Source organism: Centruroides sculpturatus, unplaced genomic scaffold (assembly GCF_000671375.1).
Source record: "Centruroides sculpturatus isolate CEXI.00-Female unplaced genomic scaffold, Cexi_2.0 scaffold70, whole genome shotgun sequence".
Classification (NCBI taxonomy): domain Eukaryota; kingdom Metazoa; phylum Arthropoda; class Arachnida; order Scorpiones; family Buthidae; genus Centruroides; species Centruroides sculpturatus.
The window spans coordinates 850311-864737 of NW_019384571.1; positions in this window are offsets into that span (position 1 = coordinate 850311).

Below are 14427 nucleotides of genomic sequence, written 5' to 3' on the forward strand. Positions count from 1 at the left end.
AATTCTATTTGTCAAACTTATACATATGTACTGTACTTATTGAATCTTCTTAATTTATTTCAAAATAAAGACTCTCACCCTCGTAAAAATATATTTGAGTATTATAAAATTTATAATACATTCAATTTCATTTATTGATTGTAGAGTTTATCTAAATCATCTTATAATATTTTCTTAAGCAAATTGCCTATCTTGATACCGCCCTAGGCGGCCACTTAGTTCACCTATATGGTCGCGCCTGCATGTATACAAGTCATTTTCTGAGAGAGGGCATTTAATATCCATAGCATACATAATAAAAATGTCTTGAGATACTTCTTGGAAAGAAATAATAAATTATTACTTTTAAATAGGAGTCAGCAGACATTAGATATACAAGAATCAACAGATATTTTTTGATTTTTGAAAGGATTTTGAAACGCTAATATCATTTATATCAACGAAATGTAAATCGAACAAACTTAAAAATAATATCTATTATTCTTGCTACTTAATCTTATTAATAGAGACACCTTTTCTTTCCTAAATTGGTTAAAATCTCGCAATTGGGATTAAACAATGTAATACGATTTCCTTTAGAATCTGTTTAAATCCAACTAATTCTACAAATAACACTTAAGTCTCCTTTCTCTCACTAACTTCTAGACGTGTAATTTTCAGAAGAATTATCTAGATTTCTCTATAAACTTTACTAAAGAATATTAAATAGTTTAACTCTCATTTTAATCTCTTTAGATAAAGAAAACTCTTCTAAATTTAATTATATAAATAATAATTAACTATTGACGAAATTGATAATTATATTTATAAATCATAATTTTATTGTTCGCTGCAAGAAAAATTCGAAAAATAATAAAAATTCATTTTTTAATTATCGAATTTTTGTAATATTTTAATAATGAAATATGTGTCAACTTGAAAGAGCAAAAACATTAGGTACGAAGAATAATCGGATTACATCTTAATTAAGGTTAGTCATGGATCAAAAGTTATTGTCTTTATCTTCCATAATTCCTTTTGTGATGACATAATAATCTTCTTAACAATGGAGAGAAACTTGATTGTTATACACATACTAGTTAAATACCAAGATTATTCGTTAGAAAAAAATAGTTAAAAAATTCATTTTATAGCTTAAAAGTTCAAAAAATTTAATTTGACTTTAATCATATTCAAGTATTGAAAATTTTTTTCCTTGTATTTTTATGTTACAAATTTTATTATAGACACGCTTTATAATTTTTTTTAAACTGTACATCAAAGAATGGATTGATAATATTAAATTTATATTAATTAAATGGGAGAATTCTTTAAATATTTTGTCTGCTAACTTCATCTAAAATTTTTCTCCAAGGCAAATACCTTGAAGATAACTTGAAACGTGAAATCCATGAATGAACGACATGATTAAATCTATATTTACTTGACTTTTTATCATGTTATTGTAAGAGGATTTGATATTGAATAGTTTGAAGAATAGTTTAATTACATTCTCTATAGAATATTAATAGGAATATAATTTTTATTTTATTTTAGTTAGTAAATGTAGTTGATGCATTATGTAGTATTATATATATATACACATATAAGTCATCAAACAATATGTATTGTTCCCAGTGGAAAAGGACTACCGTGTATTTTTATCTACAAGCCATATACATTAAAGATGTTGTATATCACATCAATTTTCGATGTATATCAGAAAAAAAAGGAAATTTTTCTGTTTGTTAGACGTAAGAGTAGACATTTATGGTGTTTTATAATGCAGATAATACGGAAAGTTCGAAAGTAAACAACAATTTTTGGAAATTACTTTTCGGAAATTGCATTCAATTTGTTATTTCAATATTTTAAAATAATACAATTTTATTATTAATCATAGAAAAATGTATTTTAAAAATACAAAAACAGTAAACAATTCAATCATTATCGATAAACTTATTAAATTTTTTTCGTCACAAATTTACAAATCTTAAATCATTTTTTCAAGCTAAATTCATAGAGAATTCATTAATTTATTTTTTCTTATTTTTTTTTAATGTTAGAAAATTATTAATTATTTCTTAATTGCCAATTTCTGTTAATTATTAAAAGATTTTTCCGAGGAAACTTAATGGCTTTGTCATAGTGTCAGCCACAGGTTTGATATAAAAAAATCAATAATCATTAAAGATCTTTCAAATTTTTATTGTAACAGAAAAATGTATAATTAAAATGGAACAATAGAAAATTGAAGGGTTGAACTAACACATATACGATTAGTTTAATGAGTCAAAACTTATTCATTTATTTTTACCAAAATTTTAATATTTCCGTCACTTACCTCGTTACTATAGTAACTAATTTAACTAAATTAAAAATATTTAAATGTTAAAACAAATTATTTTATTAATTATATTTTACGTTAATAACTTTTATACAAAAAAATCGAAACTATTCTATTTAAATTTAAGAATCTTTTATGATCCAAAAGCGAATTAAAATTTTTGTATTCCGAATTCTTTCCTTACTTTCCTTCCAGTTGACTGTTAATTACAACTTATAAAATTAATCATCACGGATTTATTTGATCAAACAACTCATTTAACATTCGTAAATGATATTATAGAGAAATATGCGATTTCTCAGACGATTACGATAATACTAAACGTAATGTGTTAATTTAATAAAATTACGTAACTGAAAACATGATAATATTAAGTAATTCATTTAATTCCTACAGAATATATTTAAATGAGCTAATTAATAGCATTTAAGATAATCTAGAATTTAATTCTAGTTTACTGAGTAAGATTAAATGAATGAAACATCTTATTTAAAAAAAATTGATCCTATTATCTTTTCGGCACGCTTCTATTTATTATTTTTTAATGGCTAATTGTAAATGTAAGAAAAATCTTGTTAATCTTATTAATCATTTAATCTTTATAAAGATTTTTTAGTAATTTTTTTAAAAAATACTAACTTATATCAGCTTTTTACTTGCCTGTTTGTATGTACTGTACTGTACAGTACAGTACCTTTTGTATAAAGAATAAATTCGTGAATTATGGGCTTAATATTCGATACTTCTAAAAATTTTGAATAATAAACAGGTTCAAATTTATATAATTATGTTATCAATAATAATTTATACTTAAAAAATTCATTATAATTTGTTATTTCGTGATGTCTTTATCAGAAACTCGTGTCTACATACGTGAAGTACCGATGATATAAGCACTAATTTACTAGATTTAATCGATATAAAAAATGTCTAAAGCCTTTCATAGAGAAGGTTTGAAAAAGTCAAGAAAATGCGAATATTAGATTAAAAAAATTTTTTTTAGTTTTCATTATTAACGAATTTAATTCTACTTCACTAAGTAAGATTAAGTGAGAAAAATATAAATTAAAAAAATCGATTCTATCATCTTTTCGGTACGATTCCTTTTACTTTTTCGATGGATAATTGCAATTGCAAGAAAAGAATTTTGTTAATCTATTTAATCATCCAATCTTTATAAAGATTTATGCAAATTTTTAAATAATTTGATATTTTTAACAGCTTGAAATGAAAATTCTCTTTCAAGTAGGCTACATTTCTTAATTATAGTCTAATCTTTTCTTATGGAATGTTACTGTTTAATTTATCGATATTCTATAAATTAATTTTATTTTCTATGGAAGAAAGCGTAAAAAAAAATAAATTCCATAAACAAATAAAATAAATATTCTATAAATAAAGTTTCCATTAATATAAGCTTTAAAGCACATAAAGCACATAGCACAAAGGATAATTTATTCAAATGGTATTTATACATAAAACACATTTAATTAAAATAAATAGCTTACTGTTGTTATTAAGTAAACAGCATTAATTTTGTATTTGTAATGATAATTTACTGCGTATTAATAATATATAATGTATAAATTGTGTAAAAAATTACACAAAAGATATTTATGTAAAGGAATATTTTTTTTTTAGATTCCATAAAATTATACATAAATATTTTTAGTCAAACTGTATCGATACTAAGTTATATTATGTACAATATTTTTTCTAATTATAGAAATTTAATTTAAAAAAACATGTTTAAAATTTCACCAAAGTGTTCCAGAATAATGAAAGAGGTACTGTACTTCTTCTAGCAAACATTTTTTGGGCTGCAATTTGTAAAATTGTAGACCTATAAATTCCCACTGTCGTTTATCTGTTGTCCGTCTTTCTGTCTGTCCTTCCTTACTTTCTTGAAAGGTATTAGATAAGTAAAACACTAAACCAGATATGGGAACTTTATGGACAGGAGGCCTCGACTAATTATTTACTAATTTCAAATGCTAACTAGTCACGTTATTTCAATTCAAAAATTTTCTCCAGAACAGAGTTACTTAGATAATCGGCATTACTCTCTTGTTTTCAGGTAAAGTATGATGTACAGGGGCAAGCCATTACTAATTTGAGATGAATACCATATATTTTAAATTAAATTAATTAAAAATATTATTAAAAATTGCAGCCAGGAATTGTCACAATAAATAATTACGCGTTAATATATAATTTAGTGTTGGAAGCTGAGCTTTTTAAGTCTGTAGCTAAATTTCTGTCATAACAACTATCATTTGTAATTTATATAATGATAAAAATTACAAAATACTAAAATATTGATAAAAATTGGCTCTTTATCATCATTTTCATTGGGGATAAAACAACTTTTTATTTTAAAAAACACGTTTAAAATTTGATGAGAGTTTTACATTTTTTACTGTTGCATTCTTCTTAGCTTAATTTACCATAAAAATTGTTTAATATTTTATATTATTATGTTTAATTTTACATCAATAATTTCTTATTTTTGTATTTAATATATATATATATATATATATAAATTACATATACCTTTTTATTTTATTATCTGTGAAGACGTGATATTCTATTTAATTATTTATCAAAAATCTTTTCCTAAGTCATAAATAGATACAGAGTAGAAAAATTGTTAAATTGAACTGATTTTTATAGCCGAGTAAAATAAAATAAACATGATACCTATCTTTTACAAAGCTAGGCTACTTATTAATTTATTTATCAATCCGGAAATATACGGAGCCATCACGTACGATCTAAACAGTCTGAACAGAAATTCAATAATAGAAAAATAAATGGGAAAATACCTTATATTCTACTAGAAAAAATAATTTTTATATTGTTAATTTAATATTTACTAATTTAATTTTTTATAGAGTTTCCAAGACTTTAATATAACTAATACAAGTAATTTATAGTCTTTTAATATTTATGAATTTTTTAAATGTATTTTAGTACTTTTATGATATTTCTGTTATCATAAATCTAGAAAAATCATTATTTATCATATTTTTAAAAAAAAATTCTAAGAATTTATTTTATTTGTTTCATAATTTATTACATTTTACTTTTATAATTTAGAACATTTATTATTATTATTATTTTTTTAAATAAATTTGTAAAATTAACAACATATAATTAATTTAAAGTATTTAAAACGTGATTATGTTTACATTTTATTTTGTGGGATGATATCTTCTATAATTTATATTTATAAATAAAAATTTGATAAACTTAATTGAAACAGTAAAGAGGATGCATGCAATTATTTACAGTATAAAGCTGATTATGCAGTATATCATTTGCAGTATCAGCAATTATTCAAAGTTCAGTTTATTTACTGAATCATATATCAATTTAGTAATTATATCGTGATATAAATTTTGTTGCCACTAAATTTTATTATTATAATACAATTCTGACAAGTCTCTTTTGTAACCGGTTAGCGTAATTAAATTTTAAGAGTTACAAACCGGAATTTTCTCATATTTTCTGTAATAAGTTTCGTATAAATTTAAATTTATAATTGAATTTATTTTAAGAATTTCATAAAATTTTGTGACAGTTTTTTTTGGTAAACATTTTCATATTCAATATATAAACTTTTTCTTTTTTTAAGAACAAATTTACCAATCTTTTTGTTTTCAGTTTCCTGCATGTCTACATAAATACATTTCTCTTATATCTCCTGAGGAAGTTCGACTGACCATAAACCATACTTTATATTCTTCATGCAATCCACATAATATTGGCAATATATTTTCTGAAAAATTGTATTAAAGGTCCATATTTCCCCCCTCAGATTATAAATTTGGCATGAAAACATTACATTATATTAATATCATTTCCAAAAATTAAACACGTATACCTTTAAAGATATTGTTATATAAAGGTTAATGAACATTATATAATTTTGTTTCTAATAATTACTATAATCTGTAAAAATTAGTATTTAATAAACGATTACATTCGAATGCAAGTTATCAATTAAACCAAATTGATTTTTGTAGTGGAAGTAATTGCGGATGGATTCCTTAACTCATCATAATTTTATTAAGCATAATCTAGATAGAAATAATAATATTATCAGTCATTCTGCACTTCAGTCATGCATTTGATCGTGTGAATGTAATGACATTACATCTTCACATTATATAATATTAATATCCGAGTTATTATCTGTGGTTTGTATGATTCTCTTATCGATGTTTACATAGCTAGAGAAATAATATTCAAATTGAGAACTAATATTTGTCTTATTTAGTTAGAAACAAAGATGTGTCTCGAGGTTTTATTTATTTTTATCGATTTATAAACAATATATCAATAATAACAATTGATTTTGTTTTCAGATAATAATCTAATTTGTTCGTAATATATAGTGCTTAATTAAAATTTTATATAATTTAATTAAACTGTTGAATAATTAGTAATTTTAAACTTAATTTGGCAAAACAAAAAGTTGGCTTTATGATTCGAAACAAAATTTAAAAATATATTTATAGGAAAATGAAATAAAATGATGCATTTATTTGTTAATTATCACAAAATTAAATTTTTAATATTATTTTTGACTACGATATTGTGTTATATTATTGTATATAATATATATTATAGCAACGAAATTAACAAAAATAATTATTTATTATTACAAGAATATTTTCTGCGTCCATATACAGCGTTATTTTTAATTTTTAGAAAAATTAATTAAAAATCAAAATTAAATTCTTCGATTATTAATAAATTAAAAAAATGCGCTTTTTAAAATTTAGTTACCTTTTGATAGTTATGACTTCTTTAATTTTTAATAAAGAAAAAGTTAATAAAATATCAGATTTGATAAATTTCTCTGTTGTAAATATATCTCGGCACTTATTCTGATATCAAGTGTTAAAACTATATACATATACTTGAAAATAATATAAAGGATAATGATATCGTTCAGAAATAATTTAAAATGCATTTTTGTAAAATTTTTCTTTTACTTTCTACCTTATGGTAATTAAATTGACATTTTAGCAGGCCCATCATAAGTTGGATTAGGCTCACAATGGGGCAATTGGATGCTGAAGGACAGAACCTGACATATCCAGAAAAGACCAACCCCCCTGAAAAATTCCTAGGGGTTTTCAACCATTTTGATGCGATTGTAGTTACTTTAGATCGATAGGCGATGTCTTAATAGCACAAACCATATTTTGTGAGTAAAGAGTTTATGACAATGCTACGTTTTTTAATAATATATTTAATAATTAAATATTTAATATTTAAAAATAATTAAATATTTAAGTTTAAAAAAAACACTATGACACTGGCTAAGTTAAAATTGTGTGTTGCGCTATCTGTTACGAGATTTTTGTTAAGAAATAACAATTCTATTATTAATTATTATAAAAAGGCAAAAAAACGGTTAATTTTGAAGGTAGATATGAGTTTTTAACAATAATGTAAATTCTAATAACGAGTAAAATCATTAAGTCCTGTCCCTCTGCAGATATCATACGTGACCACCCACTATCGCTCCACTCCCTCGATCTTTAACCACCAAAATTTAATAGCGTCAATGCCCCTCATATACAAATTACCATGCCAAATTTCGTTTAATAATCTTTATTCCATCCTAAGATACTAAACGAAGTAGACGCCAATAACACACAAACACAAACAAAGAAACAAAGAAACGAACACACATATAAATACATGTCCATGGAATTTTTTCTTTTTCTTTTTTTTTTACTTTTTTTGTGTTTGTTCAGGAGATATCAAAACGTGGAGACTTGCAAAATTCCGAAGGGTGAAATATAGTACGATTCCAATACTTTCCCGTATTATATAACCAGTGGGAAAGTAAAAGCTAATTGGAATTAATGCTAAACATGTATCCAAATGGATGAGGCATCTTAAATATTACTCTGCCACTCTATTCTATCTGTGTAATACCTGTGTTTTAGTGTAGTATTTTTCGGTCGGGATTACCAGTGGCGACAGGCCACTGCCATGTACACTTTGTTCTGTATTTACTATTGTAACGGTCTAGCCGGAAAGGCAATCTGTAAGTTGTTTGCACCAATTACTGTTTTCTTTTGTAAGTGAGATGCTAATCAGGATTGTGATCCCAAACTCTACTCCACTTTCTACCTCTTTTTCCCCTCTTCTATCCCATTACCTCCCATTCCCCACTCTACCCCTCACTCATCCCTCTGTAACCTTCCCTTTTCACATGGCTAAGTCCAACTAGGACAGCTATCTCAACTTTACTTTCAAGTTCAAGTCTGCCACTCTGATGGATCCGGATTCGAATTAGGATTGGATCGTCAGAAATTTTCATGGGCGATCTGATATATAGGGAATAAATCAGAATTCATCCCTCACCGGTTGGTCCTCCTATTTCGGGTCTATTTAGTCTGTGATGGCTATATAGCTGTGATGGTCTCTATAGCTATCAAAAGGCACCTTTTGATAGCTATAGAGAAGGAACAAGTTACAAAAGAAAATAAATGATAGATGTGATTGATATAGTGAATATCTGATTTATTTCTTTAAAAGAAAATACAAAAATTATTTGCTAGCTAAGATTTTATTCCTTACAATAATTTTTCATTTGATATATAATGTTTATATGAGTTAAATTTATATCCTAAATACATTATATTTACATTTTCTGTATTATAATATATAATGCCGAAACATATACATTCTATCTTAGTTATGTAACACGAAAAATAAGAACATGCTATATAAGTTATAAAGTATTATACAGGTTAAAAAGTAAACTGATTTTTCTGCGATATTCTCATGAAAAACTTATTGTTTGGAATTACGTGATGTCTGAATTTAATAGAATTATTTTTATAAAGATTCATTTTTATTCATAATTTTAGTTAAAAAAAAACTTTATTTATAATTAATATACTTGTTTATAGGAACAGATTCTCCATCCAAATGATGCCCGTATTTGTTATCTAATTAATATCATGGATCAACAATTGATGCTATACTTTAATTCAAAATTAATTAGGTTATTCATTCTTCACTCGATCGTAATAATCTATTATATAAGCTTCAAATTTATTTTCTATTATCTTATGATCAATATCGATTTTACCATCTTTATATAGTTTGTGTATCATAATTTCGAAAAGTTTGATTAATGATAAAATAATATTTTATTGATTCGAGTGCTATTTCTTTTGATATTGTATTCCTTTGTGGAAAAGTTATTAATAATTTTAAATAATTATATATTTTTTAATAATTTGCGAATTTTTCTTTACATATGTGTACACTATTCGGGGACAGAGTAATAATTTAGAGCCCAGGTCAATCGCTAATGCGGAATCTACACTCTTCTGAGAGCCATAAAAATACATATAAATTAAGTCAATAGAACAAATTAAAGAAAATTTTCAGCATTTATCAAAAAACACTTTAATTTATATTACATTCGTATTATGTTTTTATACACAAAAAACTAAGTTTTGGACATTTGTATTGGATAACATGGCAAATAGTCTTGCTGGTCTCCCTTTATCACGATTTTCACGAAGACTTTTATTCACATATAAGACGTTTGTACGTACGAATACATTACAGTAGAGCATCGATTATGCGATCCCCGATTAACTGTCACATCGGTTAACTGACCGTTCTAGTCGGCAAATTCAAATGTCCGCTAGTGATGTGGTGCTACAATATTTGGCTATGTTACTTGGCTACTTTAATAGTATTTTTACGTGTTATAGCTGGCAACACTGGCTCGACCATGAAAGGGAGCCAGTATTTAAACGAGGCTTAATTTTCTAATTTTTAACGATACAATAGCGACGATTATTATTTAAAAAAAAATTTTTGTTAGGCTTAACATCGATGAAAATTCAACGCGAAGTAGGTTAATAGCGATATACTAATATACTAATTACATGAGATATACTAATATACTATACTAATAATGTATTTTTTCATATTTTTCGGTTATCCGTTTTTTCAGTTATCCGACCAACCCCAGTCCCCAATTGAGTCGGATAATCGATGCTCTACTGTATTATAATTCTTCTTAGGCTTTGTATTTTTATATATAATCTATTTTACATTAAACATTTTTTACGTAATTTAAGAAATACAACTCTGTCAATTCATTGATTGTATAAAGCTATAGAATTTAATTATAAATATTGAAGGAAATAATTGGATATATTCTATCAAAAGTGATAGAATTATAACAATCCGAATATCTAGTAATTAGTAAAATTTATTTCCACAATTTATTATTTTCTAAGACCTATTTAACTATCTTTTCTTCCATTATTAATTGCACTACATCCTACATTTTAATGTAATTTAGCCTCCATATTTTAAGATTAAAGCCAAACGTAGGGAGGAAGACAGGAGTTTTGAAAACATTATAAATTTTTCATTCAGTTGCATTGCTTATTTATTAAGAAAAAGGTTTTGTCAAATTTTATTATAATAAACATACAATACAATTTTTAACGCTTGTTTTTCTAATACTCTGAAGGCCTTAATAAGATGTGATCCGCTTTCTGAGAGGTCGTAAAGCAAAATTAAAGCATTATTTTCTTTAATATCTTAAAAATCGACAATAAAATATCATTTTAATGTTAATTTTTAAATAATTATAGACAATATTTCATAAATAAAATATATTCTAAACTTTATAAAATTTTAATAAACCATTTATGTCCTACACCAATCCATTTAATTTATTTCTATAAAGAATTTGTAAGACATTAAAAAGATTTTTAGATCTATTTCAGAAATTTTTCTCAAATATATTCCATTGTAAAGATATATCTTAAGGCTTTTATATCAGCTAGGAGAGGTAAAACTCTTCAGATACTCTAAATAGTATACGACTCGCAAAAATGAAAGAGTAAAGTAAATAACTTTACCATTAAGTCACTTCTGTTCAACTTGGGATTGCATCTTTGAATTCATGAAATGTGAACTCTTGGGAAAAATTTGAATATATTTGAAAAACAATTTTCTGAATTTATAGACTTCAAACCACTACCAAGGCTTATCTAATAGCAAGAACGATAAGTTTAGCTATTACTCGCTTCCTACATCAATTTCTCAGAATATCTCACATTCTCTCATATAATAAATATTTTAAAAAATTATGTAATAATAAATTTGTCTATAAATTACAAAAATTTTAAATATTTAAGAATAAATTATAAAGAAATGGGAAAACATTTAATTTAAAATTAAAATTGATAAAAAAAAAGTTTAATTTATAAAATAAAATTAACGATAAATAAATTTAAATTTAATTGTAATTTTTAATGATTATTTCGAAAAAAAACATTCAAAATTAATTCAAAAATAAAAAAACAATTCAAAACTTCATTTATGCTCACTAGATGGAGCGATGATCACAAACTAATATCAATTTTTAAAAATATAGATCTTATAAATAAAAATGTAAACAGTTTCTACTATTTATTTTTTTTAACTAATAATATTTTAAACAAAGTTATAAATAATATATAATATTTACAAAATTAATATTATTATCTTGTAAATAACAATTAATTAATGGTATAATTAAAGGATTAATTAAAAATATATATTTATAAAATTAATAATTTATTATTAATTTAAAATTCATTTAAAAACAAAATTACAATTTTGTTTCTTTTCAAATCTTATTTTACATAAGAATCTTGAATATTTACTACTAAATTACAGCTTAGTGCAGTGAAAGTTAATATAAAAAAATAACAAAATAATTATTTACTATATTAAAACTACATTATTTAAAACTATAAATAGATTATTTGGACTCTTTTCATCCTAAATTTACTAACAAGTGAGAGGCCCATTATTTAAAGCTTATTATGGGTTCGTCTAGGATAAAGGCGGCCCTATACATATGAGCATCTCCACGCAGATGTACCTTGGCTGGCAGTATAACGTAATCTATTGTAAATTACATCATGTCTTCCGTGATCGTTTTGTCACATGGTCTAAAGCACCGACGTAAACATAGTTCACTGTCTAAGAATTATCTTTAAAAAATGATCAATAATAAACTTTAAAATTATACATCAAATTTTATTTAATAGGTAAAAGTTTATCTAATAATATACAAAATTATCCTTTTAATCTTAAATACAGTTATCATGCACAAAATTAATTTATTAAACTTCTGTGACAATGTTAAAATAACTAAAAAAAATTATTTACGGAGATCAAATTTTACATATTTGATGCAAAGACATAGTTTGATATATCCGTAGTAAAATATCAATCGACATCATTTGACACATGCAAATGATTTAAAATGGTTGGAATAGATAAGAAGTAATACGAGTGGATTTGTCAATAGAATATTTCAAATCAATTCATTTATAAATCTACTCAAGTCATTTCATTTTAAATCTTACAGACTTTAGAAATATTTCAAATGCTTTGGTTAGCTTTATCATTTAACATTCGTTCAAATTAATTAGAACCAATTGAAATAATTTGAAATAAGCTTCTTACTTTTAGTGACTTTATATTTCTGATTATATTTTTATCTATAAAAAAAACAACAAAATTTCAAAACTTCTCTCTTTCAGAAGCATGTTTTAATTAGTATAAAAAGCAATCTAATTGTCTAAAAATATGCAGAATTCTTTTCCATTTCCATTGTACAGACACTATAAAAGTCATATGTTTAGTACAATGCTATTTAAAATTTACATGCTGAAATGCTTAAAAGTTAAATGCTATTACATAAAATACAAAGTTTGGAAATTAGTTATTTGCATAGAGTTAATGTCTTTTACAAACTGTTAATTAATGTTTTCAATATTATTTAACGTATAAATTTATTGTTGAAATTCAATGAAAATATGTTTATATGAATGAAACAAAATACAGTAGTCTATATAATTTACACATATGATGTATACTTTTAAAGTTTATTAATTTTTTCGAAACATTTAATTCTTGATAATTTTATAATGTCAAGAGAGACTTTCGATCTTCAAAAACGCCCAGATAGAAGTGCAAAAGAAGCAAATTGTCCTGCACCTAAGAAATTAGAAATTCTCTATACAATGTTTATACAGTATTTTATTTTTTGCTCTTTTACTTCAATACAATAATTTAATTTCATTTAGGGCCCCAATATGTATTTTGTGCTAGGACCCGTTATCTTTTGAGGCCCATGTCGATCTTGTCCAATGAAAGAGATATTGCTACGGGAGGATTATTTTCTGCAATTGATTAATTCAGCCCTGTCGAAAGCGGATGAACAGTCTTAAAAGTGAACTGTACATCTATTAAAGTTTCTAATTCATTCGAAGATCCTAGAATAGTATCTGGTCGAGGCCCACAACGTAACGAGCGAGTGATAAGGAATGGGGCCCAAATTATCTGAAAACATCATTCTCCGAAAAATCTACAAGGCTATTAATTTCTAAAATTTTTATATTAATTACAAAACATTAAACGTAGTTTTATAAAGTGGGTTATATATTAATAACTTGATTTTTCTTAAAGAAATCGATTTATTCAATTAAAATATCTTAAGAAATTTTATTAATGACATTTTTATTTCTCCTTTCACTTGGTAATGTGAAAGAAAAATAAAGAGTAACTAATCTTGAGAAGCCATCTGTTCATTCGCACCAAGCTGTCATTTGCTTAGTATAATGAATAATTGTCGACATTAGCTTATAAGTTAATATTATTATTAGATAATCTCATTAAATATTATTAACCAAAATATTTGATGAAGAATACATATCTTGAAAATTTGCAGAACTGTATAAATAACATTTAGATCTGTGAGTAGAATTATGATTGATTTAATTGATTACTGTATAATTAAATTGCAAGTTTGTTTATTTTATATTTAAAATTTATATTTTTAATGTTAACTAATTAAATTACTAATTAATAATTTGTTATTTTGGGGGTAGTAAGCCCATACTGTAAAACATTACTTACCCTAAATGAATTATGAATTAAATATATATACAGCATATATAATGCCACTATTTTTATTAAGATTTAAGATATTTTAATTTTGAATTATTAAATTTTTATAAATTATAATATAAATTAGT